This window comes from Lissotriton vulgaris, chromosome 9 (assembly GCF_964263255.1).
Source record: "Lissotriton vulgaris chromosome 9, aLisVul1.2, whole genome shotgun sequence".
In the NCBI taxonomy this organism is placed as follows: domain Eukaryota; kingdom Metazoa; phylum Chordata; class Amphibia; order Caudata; family Salamandridae; genus Lissotriton; species Lissotriton vulgaris.
The window spans coordinates 185,139,192-185,156,133 of record NC_141697.1 but is presented as its reverse complement, the minus strand read 5'-3'; the positions used below and the strand labels follow the sequence as shown (position 1 = coordinate 185,156,133).

General features: G+C 46.5%; 1 protein-coding gene across 1 annotated transcript in view; it reads left to right on the top strand.

Moving 5' to 3' along the window:
• SOS2 (SOS Ras/Rho guanine nucleotide exchange factor 2) overlaps positions 1–16,942 on the top strand; it is a 372,731-nt gene that overhangs the window by 104,419 nt on the left and 251,370 nt on the right. The gene's annotated exons all lie outside the window — the stretch shown is intronic.

Below are 16,942 nucleotides of genomic sequence, written 5' to 3'. Positions count from 1 at the left end.
CTGCTCTTAGCTTCCAGGAGATGAGACAAGTGTGTACCTCCAGGAAACTAAAACAGGGGTCTAACCCCACAATCCCATTTCTGATTGGTCTCTTAGAGACTTATGATGCTAGGAGGGCTGGTAACACAGAACCTTCTCATCCAGATGGGAACATGCCTCCCCTAGAGGGAACCTTAGGTGACCCTGACCTTATCCATCTCTCTGCAGAAGGTGAAGAGGGGGATGAGGATCTAGAGCCATCTGAGGATGAGGCAGACAAAGGTCCAGAAGTAGTTAGCCAGCTAACTAGGGACAACTTAAGCAGGCATGAGAATGGTACTAGGAGACCCCTGGGGCCCCTCTCAGGCCAGCTTAACATTGGGAATGGACGAGTTAGGTCTCTATCAAGAGGCTCTAACAGATCCATTCGAACCAATGGCTCTCAGGCCTCTTCTCACAGAGGGATGACATCCCCTCAGAGGAGAGTATATGAAGCCAAAGTAAGGGAAGTCAATCTGAGGATTGAAAGGGAAGAACTTGCCCTGGCCAAAGAGAGACTTGCCTTTGCTAGAGAGCAAGAATTGAGTGGGACAAATCCCACTGGTGGCAGCATTCCCCCAAGGGAAAACAGGAGTTTAGACACTAGGCAACTGAGTAAGATAGTGCCCCCCTTTAAACAAGGGGATGATATCCACAAATGGATTACTGCTTTGGAGATGGCCTGCACTGTACAGTGTGTCCCCCAGAGTCAGTGGGCAGCTATCTTGTGGCTCTCCTTTGAAGGTAAAGGTAGAGATAAGCTCCTCACTACTAGAGCTGAGGATGCTAACAATTACCAAGTCTTGAAGAATACACTGATTGATGGGTTTGGCCTAACCACTGAGCAGTACAGGTTGCTGTTCAGGGATACCCAGAAAACTCAGTCTCAAGATTGGTCTGATTTTGTAGATTGTGCCACTAAGGCTTTGGAGGGCTGGTTGCTGGGCAGTAAGGTTACTGATTACACAGTATTGTATAATTTGATCATGAGAGAACAGATTTTAAACAATTGTCAGAACCAGTTGTTGCATCAGCATCTTGATGACTCAGATCTGACCCCTCCCCAAGAATTGGGAAAGAAGGCAGACAGATGGGTCAGAACAAGAGTTAAGCAAAACCAGGGCCAGAACCAGGGTGGTCAGAAGAAAGCAGACCAGAAGGGTAAAGATTCTAAAGGTGAACAAAATGACCAGCAGTCTTCGACAGGTCCGCAACAACCCAAAGAGGGTGGGGGTCTGGCTTCCCAGAAAAAGAAGAATCAAGAAGGCCAGTCAAAAAGGTGGTTCCAGTACTGTAAAAGTAAAACTCACTGGTTTAGTGAGTGCACCAAGAAAGGAGGGCAGACTCCTGCTACTGCAGCCCCTAAGGCACCTGTGCCCCCTAGTACAGCCAGCAGTAGTAGTGCACCTCCCAAGGGATTAGTTGGGTTAACCTTGGGTTCTGAGGGGTATGACAACTTAGTTGGCACTCTCACTCAGGCTGTCCTTGTCTGTACAGGGGATATGGATATATCCCCTGATGTCCGTCCCAATACTTTGGGCAAATACAGGCAGACACCTTTAATAAATGGAAGAATGGCTCAGGCCTATAGGGACACTTGTGCCAGTGTCACAATGGTGACACCTAACTTTGTGGACCCTGGACAGATCATGCCAGGTACAGATTTCCTGGTGACCAATGCAAGCAATGTCACTACCAGTCATAGTATGGCAATTGTTGCTTTCTCCTGGGGAGGGGTAAATGGCCAAAAGAAGGTTGTAGTTAGCTCAGACCTCCCAGTGGATTGTTTGTTGGGCAATGATTTGGAGTCATCACAATGGTCAGAAGTGGAGCATAGGACTCACATGGAGATGTTAGGCTTGCCAGCACATGTGCTTGCTGTGACTAGGTCACAGGCCAAAAGATGCCCCACTGAACAGGTGCTGGATCCTGGAACAATGGACCAGCCACCTTCCAAGAAGAAGAGCAGTAGGGTTAAGGCATTGCCTTCCCCCTTGCCCCAGGTTGAGGATCAAGTCACAGAGGAGGCTGACCTACAGGAATTGAGGGAAACTGAGCCTAAAGAATTTGAACTTGATCAAGTTGAATTTCTGGGCTCAGGGGGACCCTCAAGAGAAGACCTGGGGAAGGAACAATTAGACTGCCCTTCCCTTGAACCCCTCAGACAGCAGGCTGCTGCTGAGGCTGCTGGGAACGCCACAGGTACCCACAAGGTATACTGGGAGGATGGACTCCTGTACACTGAGGCAAGAGACCCCAAGCCTGGCATGACCAGGAGGCTGGTTATCCCCTTGACTCAGAGAGGTTTCCTTCTTACCTTGGCCCATGAGATTCCCTTAGCAGGTCACTTAGGCCAGACAAAGACTTGGGACAGACTTGTCTCACACTTTCACTGGCCTCACATGAATGAGGATACCAAGGAGTTTTGTCGCTCCTGTGTCACTTGCCAAGCCAGTGGTAAGTCAGATGGCACAACAAAGGCCCCCCTTATACCAATGCCTGTGGTGGGGGTGCCTTTTGAAAGAGTGGGGATTGACATTGTTGGTCCAATGGAACCCCAGACAGCATCAGGGCACAAGTTTATACTGGTGGTAGTGGATCATGCCACCAGGTATCCTGAAGCTATTCCCCTTAGAACCACTACAGCACCTGTTGTGGCAAGAGCCCTAGTTGGAGTGTTCTCCAGAGTGGGCTTCCCTAAGGAGGTTGTCTCTGACAGAGGTGCAAACTTCATGTCAAGCTACTTAACTGCTATGTGGAAGGAATGTGGTGTCAACTACAAGTTCACTACACCCTATCATCCACAATGCAATGGGCTTGTTGAAAGGTTCAACAGAACCCTAAAAGGGATGATTCATGGACTACCTGAAAAGCTCAGGCGTAGATGGGATGTCCTGATTCCCTGCCTTTTGTTTGCTTACAGAGAGGTCCCACAGAAGGGGGTTGGCTTCAGCCCTTTTGAACTTCTGTATGGGCATCCTGTGAGAGGACCCCTGTGTTTGGTTAAGGAAGGATGGGCGAGACCTCTCAAAAAGCCTGCAACCAGCATAGTGGACTATGTACTTGGTCTCCGCTCCAGGATGGCTGAGTATATGGAAAAGGCATCTGAAAACCTTAAGGCCAGCCAAGAACTCCAAAAAGCTTGGCATGACCAAAAGGCTGTCCTGACTGTGTATCAGCCTGGACAGAAGGTGTGGGTGTTGGAGCCAGTGGCCCCAGCAGCACTCAAAGACAAATGGTCTGGGCCCCACACAATTCTTGAGCAAAAGGGAGAGGTCACCTACCTGGTGGACCTTGGAACTCCCAGAAGCCCCCACAGGGTGCTTCATGTAAACAGGCTTAAAGCATATGTCAACTGGAAGGACCTGAGCTTGCTCATGGCCATAGATGAGGGACAGGAGGAAGAGAGTGACCCTCTCCCAGACCTGCTCACTCAGAATCCTGATGATGGATCAGTAGATGGTGTTGTCTTTTGTGGCAGCCTCTCTGAACATCAACAGAAGGATTGTAAACAGGTTCTTCAATCCTTCAGGCATATGTTCTCTCTAACACCCAGCCAAACCAATTGGTGTACCCATGAGGTTGACACTGGCGACAGCTTGCCAGTCAAGAGTAAAATCTACAGGCAGCCTGATCATGTTAGAGACTGCATCAAAACAGAAGTGCAGAAAATTTTGGAGTTGGGAGTCATTGAACCCTCAGATAGCCCTTGGGCTAGTCCAGTAGTTCTAGTGCCAAAGCCTCACACCCAGGGTGGTAAGAAAGAGATGAGGTTTTGCGTAGACTACGGAGGTCTCAATGCAGTCACTAAGACTGATGCCCACCCAATACCAAGGGCAGATGAGCTTATAGATAGATTGGCTTCTGCCAACTACTTAAGTACATTTGACCTGACAGCTGGGTATTGGCAAATCAGGTTAGCTGAGGATGCCAAGCCCAAGACAGCATTTTCTACCCCTGGTGGGTATTATCAATTTGTGGTAATGCCCTTTGGTTTGAAAAATGCCCCTGCCACCTTCCAAAGGTTGGTGAATCATGTTCTCACTGGGCTGGATGACTTCTGTGCAGCATATCTTGATGATATTGCTGTCTTTAGCTCCACCTGGGAGGATCACCTGGTCCACCTGAGGAAAGTGTTAGAGGCACTGCAAGCAGCAGGTCTCACTATTAAGGCCACCAAGTGCCAGATAGGGCAGACACAAGTTGTATACTTGGGCCACCTTGTAGGTGGAGGCCAAGTTCAGCCACTGGAGAGCAAAATACAGTCAATCAGGGACTGGGCTCCTCCAACCACCCAGACTCCGGTTCGAGCCTTCTTGGGCCTGACTGGTTACTATAGAAAGTTTGTCAGGAATTATGGATCAATTGTGACTCCACTTAATGAACTGACAAGTAAGAAAATGCCAAAAAAGGTTCAGTGGACAGCAGGCTGTCAAAAAGCATTTGATGACCTAAAGCAGGCCATGTGCACAGCACCTATCCTCAAGAGTCCAGACTACTCCAAACCATTCATTGTCCAAACAGATGCTTCTGAGTTGGGTGTGGGAGCTGTTTTATCTCAACTGAATTTTGATGGTCAAGACCAGCCCATTGCTTTTATAAGCAGAAGGCTGACCCCCAGAGAGAAAAATTGGTCAGCTATTGAGAGGGAGGCCTTTGCTGTGGTTTGGGCCCTGAAGAAACTGAGGCCATACTTGTTTGGCACTCATTTCAAGATTCAGACCGACCATAAGCCCCTCTTGTGGCTAAATCAGATGAAGGGTGAAAACCCCAAACTGCTTAGGTGGTCCATTTCCCTACAGGGGATGGATTTTACAGTGGAGCATAGACCTGGCACTGATCATGGCAATGCAGATGGGCTCTCCAGGTATTTCCACTTAGAGCAAGAAGACTCACCTGGTCAAGGTTAGTTTATTGTCCCAAAGTTTGGGGGGGGGGGTCATGTAGGAGAGTAGGGTCTGCAATCCTATGATCACCCAGATTTTTTGCTTTTGTTTCACTGGTTTACGACTTTCTCTGGCTGTGGGCCTGCCAATCAGACCCACAGCCTAGCTGTTCTCTCACTAAATTGACATGTGTACCTTAAGTGCATTATCCAATTGGGACTGGGCCACCTTATCAGACCCTGTAACTCAGGGCATAGGTGTACCCAGGGCCTACCAGGGGCTGAAGCATGTATTATGCCACCCATGGATGGCCATCTAAATCTGACACAACTGGCTGCACGACAGCTGGGGCAAGGTGGTGTAATCACCCTTTGCTTTAGATATAGTATACCTATATCTAACCCTAAAAATGGACACACAGATTCCTATCAGTCACTCCTGTGGCAGGCCTTGACAATCCTGAAGGCAGAGTGCTTGGAATCGTGTGAAATGGTGCTCTGGCCTGAGCTGAGCCCGTTTGCAGCTTGCGGAACCAAGTCCTAATAGCTGTTCCATGATAACACATACCATATACTCTTAAGTGCATTATAATCCTTGCGGTTAAATGCTATCTGTGGTATTGCTTTATCAAAACATGTCGAGTAAGGTGTCATACGAATCGGAATACTAACCCCTCGCCAATTCTGGCGACGGGGATAGCATTCCACCCTTCTCGAGGGGCACGACATGTATGTAACTGTGAACCCCGGTTAAAGTTAACTGAAGCCTCAGCTCCACAAAATGGATGCTGCCACCACAGACACGAGTCTGACCTCCTGCTGCTGGGAGTCCTTCCAGCGAGGAGAGCTTGGACAAAGGGTTTCCTGTCGGGGGCGGTGCTAGCACCATCCCAGACAGGGTTTTGTGTATCCTGGGTAGGCAGGGCTTTACAGGAAGGTGACTGCAGAGTGGCACCCCGGTGCTCACTACGCATCTGCCGGCTAGAACCAGTTCCAGGGGCACACCAGCCCCTGGCCTGGGGAAAGTCCGGCATGGGAGAGGGGTGTAACCACCCCCCTTCCTGGTCCCACCCCTAGGGCAGGACCTAGTCGCGTACCCACCCCTTTCTTTAGGATAAAGGCAGGAGCGGGGACCCTTCCAAATTAGATCAGCTTTGAATCACGAAACTACTTTCTATGAAAGGAACTCTCGACTTCTTCTCAAGATTTCTCCCTTATGGCTAAGGAGTAGTCACCCTGCACCCGCAGGCACCATCTAAGAACTCTGCGGTTTGCTGCATGTCCTTCCTCCGGAATCCGACTGACCAGCTCGACGAGACCCGGCTTCCCTGGCACCTCTGACCTCTACCTACCTCTACAGCTAAGCTGAGAACCGTAGGTGCGACGAGACCTCGAGGGACCGGCCATCATCAGAACTGCACGACTTCTATCCAGCACGACCGCCGAGGGATCCTCTGGTGAGTGCTTTGGGGTCCGAGAAGCCCCGACCCTGAGCAGCTCCAGCACCGAAGTCCAGCCTCCCAGCATCTCCACGATCTGCGTGGGGCCCTTCTGCTTTTTTCTGCTCACCGCGTTGTTTGGCTACTAGCCCGCTGGCTTGTGGCCTTCTTAACGACGCCCGACGACATCACCGCTGCTGGTCTGGTTGCTCCAGACTGGCCCTTGCTCCCCTCCAAAAGAGGAGCACCCCGGACCCTCCTGGTCCACACCAGACGCCATTTTAGGTCCACCGCGTGGGCTTGAATTTGCCAAGACTTGTTGCCCCAATCCTGGGTCCAGCGACGTCAACAGCATCATCCATCGTGGGACAGCTCGCACCTCCATCCTGGTCGCCGACAACGCCTCCTGGTCCGTGAGATCTGCAGAGCACAGCGTCGCCCACTCACCTAGTCGAGGTGACTACCATCCGGTGCCCTCCTGGTGCCACCTGACTACTGGCTAGTAGTCACGAACTTGGTCCCCTCTGCTTTCAGGTGTCATCCATCTTCGATCCAGGCTTGGACCACTCGAACCATCTTCACTGGTCGCCTGCCAGCAACTTCTTTTCTTCAGGCTCCTGGTTCGTCTACGAGGATTCCCGACGTCTTTTGAGACATATGCAGCTGCAGCCCCTGGGCTAGGTAACTTCGGCATTTCGGTGCCCCAGCATAGCCTCACTATCCAAGGGTCAGGATCCACTGTCGTTTTCGATCTACCTTATCGGGTTCGCCCCAGAACACTAACTTTGTCTTTACTAGCTCCCATAGACTTTGTCCCGCATCCCGCGTGAGAGTGCACACTCTGCACCCGAGTCCCCTAGGCCTCCTGCTAGTAATCTGAAGGTTAAGTAACGTAGTCCTAGCGATTCCAAAGCCTATTAGTCCAGTACTTACCTGCTAGTAATTTCGCATTCCACTTCCATAGTATATGGTTTTCTGTGCCCCTCGGGCATTTGTGTAAATTGTGCAACTTAAAGTATTTTCGTAAGAGTTTTGTTGTGTGCTTAGTACCCTGTCCTCATAAAGAGTACAGGGCTGTTGTGATCTAAATAAATACACTGTTTATTTTCATAACACTTGTGTGGTGTCCTTTCACTTGGTGTTCAAGGGGTATATGTGATGGTATAACGGCTGGCTTAACACGCCCTCTAGAGTTTAGCCCGAAGACTGCTCGTATCCACGCTACTAGGATAACTGGTCTATAAGGTTGACTTACAACCAATCACCATAAGGGTTGTTTGGACTGATGCATAGTGATCAATAGAATAGTGAGCACTGCATATCAGGCCAACTTCTCACAAGATGGAATCGAGGTCGACATGTTTCTGCAGTGTAGCAGGGTCAAAAGATCCCTTCCTGCTTCATCAGGACCTTAACAAAAATGCTACTGCTAATGTGTGAATTATAGTGATATAAAAAAAAAAAAGGAATCATATCACCTGGATGGCGCCCATGTAGATGATCCAGATGGTCATAGAATCACATTGGACAAACAAACACACAAAAAGTACACAGTTAATAACGATAGCTTATAATGAAAAACACATTTCTTGTGAAGAATTACAAATGCCAATGAATTATTGGTCAGCAGTTGCTTATTAATCAACCCATTTAATCGAATCAACATGTTGATGTGAAAAACAAACGGATATCACTGTATCCACTCACCCACAATATGGGGAATTCACTCTCCACCTCAACCGGCTACAGCTCAGGTAGAAATGGAGCACCGCTCTATTAGAAGAGAGAAAGGAAAAACTATAGATAAAGGAGGAACTGGAGAGCTTCGCTAGACACACTATATCTCAAAAGAGTCATTGGTATTCTATATGATGATGCAGCATGACATTCTGCAACATTCATATGCGCCTACCAAGCGCAACTTAAAGCATAATGTTTCTTTGTATGTCGGCTGTTTCGTCATATTCAATGCCAGCTTAGAAAAAGAGGGACCGTGTTGCATAGCAGTCACCTCGCTACTGCCGGTATTAAAAGATACGCATTCTAAGCTATATATAAGACAGACTTCGCATGTACTTTGGTTGCTAAGGAAACCAAGTCGTAAACATATTCAGCAACCAAAGGGAGTCCTGGCTAGTTCTCAAATGGTGCAAACACAAACCCCTGGATATCACATCCCTTCAAGAGGAATTCTGCCGCGATACCGAATGAGGTATGTAAAAGATCTAGAACCAGGGAACCTTCCAGCCCAATGTACGCTATGAGTCCCTCTGACTCCAAAAGCAAAGTTTGCCCGTGTTGCCTTGGCCCGCTTACCTGTCCGTCGGTACTCCGGACATCCGTCTTGGCTGTCTTTGTGGGAGGTACCTAGACGGACAGGAAGCGGCCATATAAACCTTTCTAACGGGCTACGGTAAAGATCATGTGATCGCGCGTGCTTCGCGTCACGATCGCATAGGGCTGATGGGAGTTGTAGTATTATTGCGTGTTTATCACTACAACAGCCGAAAATGGAAGGCAGACTTCATTGATTTTCAAGCCTTGAATCTATGTTATTGCGAAGATATTTGAAACAAACAAAGTCACTCTCTGGTAATTCCAATGTGGCCCGAGCGAGTGTGATTAAAGATTACAAAATTCAAAAATTCGCTCGCAGCCGCATTAGGAGAGCGCTGTGTCACCACGTTAGAAAACGCCACTCATTGGATAATATCGGAAATGTTGCGGGCATTTTGGCCGAAAAGGTTTACTTGAAACATTTACCACTGGGAGGCAGCAAATTCATGAAAATTTGTCTCACCATCATGGAAATATGCTACAATATGAATTGGGGAATATCTCCTCTATAAGATCTTCATATGCAGTAATCATACAGCTAACGGAGCACCTTGCTCTGTAACTCCAATTTACTTGATGCTGGGTCACATGCAATAGCTACTGTTAGTGCTCAAGATAAGACCACCCAATTGCCAAAGAATGTGATGCTCTATGACTACAAGGACATCCACGGAATGTCTTCATTCAGGCCCGTTTTATCAGTCTGTAATTTATATCCCCACCTCTGTTCTCTTCTATGTAGGAAGGTACTGATATCAGAAATATGCTTAGGTATCACCGGTTGTTCTAACACTGTCCAGTGTAAGTCCGTTGGAGAATGGTGGGCTGCTAGGAAGTGGTTGGTCAGTCTCGTAGCTTGTTTGTTACAACGTATCGAGCTCTTATGCTCCGATATTCTCATCTCCAACGGACTTACACTGGACAGTGTTAGAACAACCGGTGATACCTAAGCACAGAGGTGGGTATATAAATTACAGACTGATAAAACGGGCCTGAATGAAGACATTCCGTGGATGTCCTTGTAGTCATAGAGCATCACATTCTTTGGCAATTGGGTGGTCTTATCTTGAGCACTAACAGTAGCTATTGCATGTGACCCAGCATCAAGTAAATTGGAGTTACAGAGCAAGGTGCTCCGTTAGCTGTATGATTACTGCATATGAAGATCTTATAGAGGAGATATTCCCCAATTCATATTGTAGCATATTTCCATGATGGTGAGACAAATTTTCATGAATTTGCTGCCTCCCAGTGGTAAATGTTTCAAGTAAACCTTTTCGGCCAAAATGCCCGCAACATTTCCGATATTATCCAATGAGTGGCGTTTTCTAACCTGGTGACACAGCGCTCTCCTAATGCGGGTGCGAGCGAATTTTTGAATTTTGTAATCTTTAATCACACTCGCTCGGGCCACATTGGAATTACCAGAGAGTGACTTTGTTTGTTTAAAATATCTTCGCAATAACATAGATTCAAGGCTTGAAAATCAATGAAGTCTCTCTTCCATTTTCGGCTGTTGTAGTGATAAACACGCAATAATACTACAACGCCCATCAGCCCTATGCGATCGTGACGCGAAGCACGAGCGATCACATGATCTTTACCGTAGCCTGTTAGAAAGGTTTATATGGCCGCTTCCTGTCCGTCTAGGTACCTCCCACAAAGACAGCCAAGACGGATGTCCGGAGTACCGACGGACAGGTAAGCGGGCCAAGGCAACACGGGCAAACTTTGCTTTTGGAGTCAGAGGGACTCATAGCGTACATTGGGCTGGAAGTTTCCCTGGTTCTAGATATTTTACATACCTCATTCGGTATCGCGGCAGAATTCCTCTTGAAGGGATGCGATATCCAGGGGTTTGTGTTTGCACCATTTGAGAACTAGCCAGGACTCCCTTTGGTTGCTGAATAGGTTTACGACTTAGTTTCCTTAGCAACCAAAGTACATGCGAAGTCTGTCTTATATATAGCTTAGAATGCCTATCTTTTAATACCGGCAGTAGCGAGGTGACTGCTATGCAACACGGTCCCTCTTTTTCTAACCTGGCATTGAATATGACAAAACAGCCGACATACAAAGAAACATTATGCTTTAAGTTGCGCTTGGTAGGCGCATATGAATGTTGCAGAATGCCATGCTGCATCATCATATAGAATACCAATGACTCTTTTGAGATATAGTGTGTCTAGCGAAGCTCTCCAGTTCCTCCTTTATCTATAGTTTTTCCTTTCTCTCTTCTAATAGAGCGGTGCTCCATTTCTACCTGAGCTGTAGCCGGGTGAGGTGGAGAGTGAATTCCCCATATTGTGGGTGAGTGGATACAGTGATATCCGTTTGTTTTTCACATCAACATGTTGATTCGATTAAATGGGTTGATTAATAAGCAACCGCTGACCAATAATTCATTGGCATTTGTAATTCTTCACAAGAAATGTGTTTTTCATTATAAGCGATTGTTATTAACTGTGTACTTTTTGTGTGTTTGTTTGTCCAATGTGATTCTATGACCATCTGGATCATCTACATGGGCGCCATCCAGGTGATATGATTCCTTTTTTTTTTAAAATTTTTTTTTTATATTACTATAATTCACACATTAGCAGTAGCATTTTTGTTAAGGTCTTGATGAAGCAGGAAGGGATCTTTTAACCCTGCTACACTGCAGAAACATGTCGACCTCGATTCCATCTAAGTAGTTATTTGTTACACACTACTTTGCACTGTTTTTATTCTTCGGTGTGGATAGGATCTCATTAAAATGTATCTTCCATTTCCGCAACCCAATATTAATGTATCCACTTATTTTTGCACACAGCACTTTCACTAATTTCTTTGCACTGCTAGTCAGCCTACCCCCTAATACTACTTTTCTTTCATCACATCCCTGTATCCTTCAAAGAGGTTAGGCTACAATCCACCTAATCCATAGTGGATATGCTTCCACTTCCTTCGGGTGAAGGATCCCAAATGATGTAGGGCGGTACAGGATGGGTATCTGATGGGAACACAATTTTTTCACCACAAATCACTTGGATTCCTTGATTGTATCCTGATATGAACGCACAGTTCCTAATAGTATCTAGGGATTGTAGCAACGCTAGGTCAATAAAAATTCCCCTAAACACCCTCCCTTTTGTTTAAACGTGTTCATATATATTACCTACTGGTGGTCACCAGTAGGTAGTTATAGTTAGAATTTAGTTTCCATTGGAAGAGCGTTTTTTTCATTTACCAATAACTTTGGTGTCGTTTAATAAATCCTCGCAAAATTATCAAAGCAAGTTTGCCACTCACTTCAGTTGCTGTTTTAAATGTTTTGGGGTGATTCGTCAAGCGGAGGCCGAGAAAAAGCGGGGGTGTCCCAAAAGTCGTTTGCCCCATGTTAATTTCCATAGGAACTTTAGACATTGCTACAGCTCAAACTGCTGCAGGGAATGACAGAAAAGTAGCTGATGGTCCATCATGAGACCTTTTTATAAATATCATTTAAATCCGTTCAGTAGTTGCGGAATTATTTCAAGATATATATCGCAACGGAGGATCCTCAACCCCTCCAGATCACTTGATGAGATCTGATTGGTTGCCAACACTTCAAACCAGGAAGTGTTGCCAGCCAGCTTGGGACTCTGCTTGAGCCGAGTCCCAGAAAAAACATTTAAAAAACAATGGGGAGCAGTGTAGAAATGAACTGACCCCCTAGGCCTCTTGGTTTGGGTCCAATAGGGAGCCTGCAAGGCCCAAAAAGCATTAAAAAAACAAATTGGGCATACATTGCATTGGATCCGCAGATCTCGTCCAAAAAAACCAAAGCGCGGGCTCCCGCACTTAGTCAGCAATTCCCCCGGGCACGACAGGTTCCGAGGGCATGTTGGCAAGAAAGGAGGGGGGCGCATGGGCCCGCCCTCCTGGGGGTTTATTAATGCCTCAGGGAGCACCAACTCCCAGGGGCTAATGTATTATTTTCTGGGGCTCATGGACCCCCCCCTGTCCCTAGGGACCACCACCTTCCTAGGGCAGGCCCTACACAGAAGAGTGGAGGGGGCCCCCTGCTAGGGCCGGCTCCTGCTATGTCCCAGGGTGCCCACCCCTGAGATTTAGCTTCTTGCTGTGTCTAAGTCACACCATGCTCTGCTTCCAGCAAGTGAGCTCATTAAACATGCGCTCGCTTGTTGGAAGCAGAGCAGAAATGCTTTCACAGAGAGAGAGTTGCATGTTCAGCAGCTCCTCGTCTGTGAAAGCAAGGCCCGCTTCTGCAGGAGGGGGGCGCTGACAGGGACCGCAGGGGCCTTCAGGCTCTCCCCACGTTCCCAGTGGAGACTGGGTGCTCAGGGGGTCACCCAGCAGAAATGCCATGGAGGAGACACCACCTCTCCCCTAAAAGTAGTAATATTTTTTTTTCAAAAGGACGGGTCTCAGTGGAAGGGATCCCCAAGGCAGAAAGTGGCCTAGGGAAGGGGCAGCGCAGCCCCTCTTCGCTAAATACAAATAAAAGGCCCCCAGGGTCAGTATCAGCCTGGGATGGGGACCTGCGGCTACCTTCCACATTTCAAAAAGGCATGGCCCTGGCAGTGGGGTCCCTGGGGCTGAAATTGTCCTAGGGAAGGGGGTGTGGCCTCCCTCCCCTGATCAAAGAAAAAAAAGCCGGCCTGTAAGTTGCCAGAGACACTGCCTCCTTTCTCCACCTCTCTGCAAAAGCGCCTCCTGGCGCACTACTGGTTAAAGGAGTAAGTCCCCTTGGCTGCTGAGGGTCCTTGGGGGCCAACAAACCCTCCTGTTACCTCCAGTAAGTCCCATACAGCGGGACTGCAGTGAGCTGGTTGCTGCAAACGCGTCTCCTGGTGCACTACTGATTGAGGGATGAAGTCCTATTGGATGCCGAGGGTCCTTGGTGGCCAAGAGGTCCTCCTGTTACCTCCAGTAAGTCTGACACAGCGGGTTCCTGAGAGCTGGTCAGAAGCCCCGCCCCCTTTCTCCACCTCTCGGCAAACCTGACTACTAGTTAAAAAAATAATTGAAATTGACTTGAAGGTTACAGAGATGTTATACTTGGGAAATCGAATTTGAAAAACCATAGAAATTTACTGAAAAAACCAAAGGTTACAGGGACATTATAGTTGGGGAATAGAATTTTAAAAAAACATCGAAATTCACTGAAAAAAATAAAGGTTACAGGGATGTTATAGTTGGACTCAGATTTCGCTCGTACATAACCATATAAATGCAGCAGTTATAGTTACCTGAGATAATTATAACTTGCGTCCCTGCAATGCACTGCTTATGACCTCACATATTACATCACACATGATCTGGTCAGTGACATAACTGATGACATCTCAAATTACATCACTGATGACATCCACAGAACCACTCACACCTCCATACAACCTCTGGTACACCTACTCACCTACCCATTCACAGTCTCATACCAGTACTCACGCACTCACTCCTCCATAGAGCTGCTCACCCACACAGCCACTCACACAACCATTCACTCACCCTTACAGCCACTCATAAAACCAGTCATTCACCAGTACAGCTAGTCACATATCGACACACTCACCCATACAGCTACTCACATGCCCACTTAATTACCTAAAGTTGTTCACACACCCACCCACTCACACAGCCTCTGAATACACTCATACAGCCTCTGAACACACTCACTCACCCTTGCAAACACTCACACAACCACTTACATACCCTTTCACACCTTCATACAAGCACTCACACATCTGCTTACTCAACCATACAGCCATTCACACTCTCTCCAATACAGCCACTCGCACACCAACTCTTGTTACCAAACCCCCACTCAAACATCCACTCACTGTCCCATACAGCCACTTACACACCCAGTCACTCGCTCATACAGACTGAGAAAGTATAAGAAAGCTTAGAGAAAAGAAAAATGAGCATTAATAATGAAAATGATCAAAATACGGATTACAAGGAAAGAATACAAAGAGAAGTGGAATAGCAAACTAGTAAGTTAGAGAGTTATTTAAAGTACTAAACTTATTAGATAGTGCTGTCAGCTAAGTAGTGAAGAGTAACCACATTCATCTCCTTGGACATCTCTAACGCTGTTATGTGAACATCTTACAATGTCAGTCGTAGAAAGTCATAGTCCTGGCCAAATTAGCAAGATAACCATTATCCGTTCTAGGGGCGACCTGTAGCAGAATATGTGGGGTGACCTAGGAGGGCTTATGGGATTTCAGCTGAAAAACAAGCAGCATTGGTAGATTGAAGGATCAGGGGTCCTGGCAGTGGGTTTCTTGGGTATGAAATGGAAGATTCTCAGAAACATCCACTTAAACATTGTTTTCCATCAATATTTTTCTTCTGGCGGTCATAGTTTGATCTTCAACATGACTTCTGCGGTGCCCGTAAAAATTGCAGGATACCAGCATAGCAGGTGGCAAGGGAATTAAAAAAAACATGCTTCAATAATCAAAGGATGTATGCAAACCTTGAAATGTTAGTGGATTCATTAGGACTTGTGATCTATAAGGTGATGATGAGTGCGACTATGTCAGTGACTTTCCTCTGGACCAATTCTTAACTCAGCAGTCAACAGTGAGGAATTTCAAGTGACAGCAGCAGCCCCTGCAAAGTGCTCTTTCTCTCTCTTTTCACGTCGTTCACGACACTCCCCTGTAGATATGCTCCTGCCACAGTGGGTGACCAGGATCCACTAACTGAAGCTCCGTTTACAGCCTTCTCCATCTCGAACAGGCCTCTTTTGGCAAGTAGTCTTCGGGATTTGTATTGTGAATGCAAGCTGGACTGCTCCCTCTAAAACAAAACAAATTGACACAAGGAGGCAGAACGTCAAGGTGTACAACTATGCCTTAGAATAGTGGGTGCATAAGAGAGGAGGGAGAGCAAATGTGCGAATGTTGGGCATAAAAGGGTGCAAGAGAGGTTGGAGAAGGGAAAGAGAGATTAAGAGCAAGACTTTGGAGGAGAAAGAGAGGGATAGTGAGAAATGGCGACCAGGAGTTCGAATAACAGTGACAGACCCATGAAGACCAGTGGTGTGTGAGAGAGTGGGAGAATCAGGAACATAGCCATCAACAGTGCTGTAGATGCAGTAGCACCGGAGTGCAGAGGTTTGAGGGGCCCTCTTCACTCCAGTTAGTGACTGCGTAAGAAACAGTGAATGGGGGCCACTCAAATAATGTGGCAGGTGAAGACCAAATTTTGCCGCCGTGTTTACTAAATGACGCAGCATGAAAAAGGCAAATCATGTGGTGAAATGCAGCACATTTTGTTGAAGTTTCTTCATTTTTTGACCCTTTTTTGTACAAGTAAGACATCCAGGCAAAAGCTTAACCTCTTTATTACCAGCTCAGCACCAAAATACACAATGAGCAACTGAAAGGTGACCAATTACCCTTTACAAATGGTCTCCTAGTGCAATGCAACACTGTTCCGTGGCAGTGTTTTTAGTAACCTTTGATCCACTTAAGCTAGGAACACTTTTTTTGTTAAAAGCTGCATGTTATGCATCAGATTATGGATTGTGTGGCAAATACATGATTATGCGAAAAACACTGCAGCTACAAAATAATTCTAGTGGCCGTACATATAATTGATATGAAATTATTTTCTAAACACTGGAAATCACAGTTTGAAGCAATTTTTGCCGCATCCAATGTTATCGCTGATAACTGATTATCATAATGTTGGAAAACACTGTCAAATGCCCACTGGCTTCTAAAAAAAAACCTCTGAAATCAGGATAACCTAAATATATCCTATACACTGTGCCTTTCCTTTTTTTTTATTAAACATGTTTTTCATATAGTGTGAACTTGACCCGATTACAGATGGAACCATTCATTTTGTTGGGCACGGGGTGATTAATTAATTGATTTCCCAGAAAAACAGGATATTGATCCTCCCTGCCATGACTCGAACCCGGTTCCCCAGCTTCGAGGCCAACCGCTCTAGCCGTCAGGCCGAAATAGCGACTTCAACATAATGTAGAAAGTCGTTTGAAGTTTGATCGCCAACACTTACTATGATTTGACATGTGCAATTGTGTTTTAGTCAATTAAACCAAAGCTTATTTTTCGAATTATTTAAAGTTGAGGTAGTTTGAAATGGAAAAGCTTTTATGCAGATTTCCATATAGTGATCAGTAGTAACCAGAGAGAGAACAACTTGTTTACATATCTGAATAAGTCAGTTTCAATAAAAATCTTTCCTGCCACTGTAAGGCATTACTGATTCCATACAGTAGTTAAATGCTGAA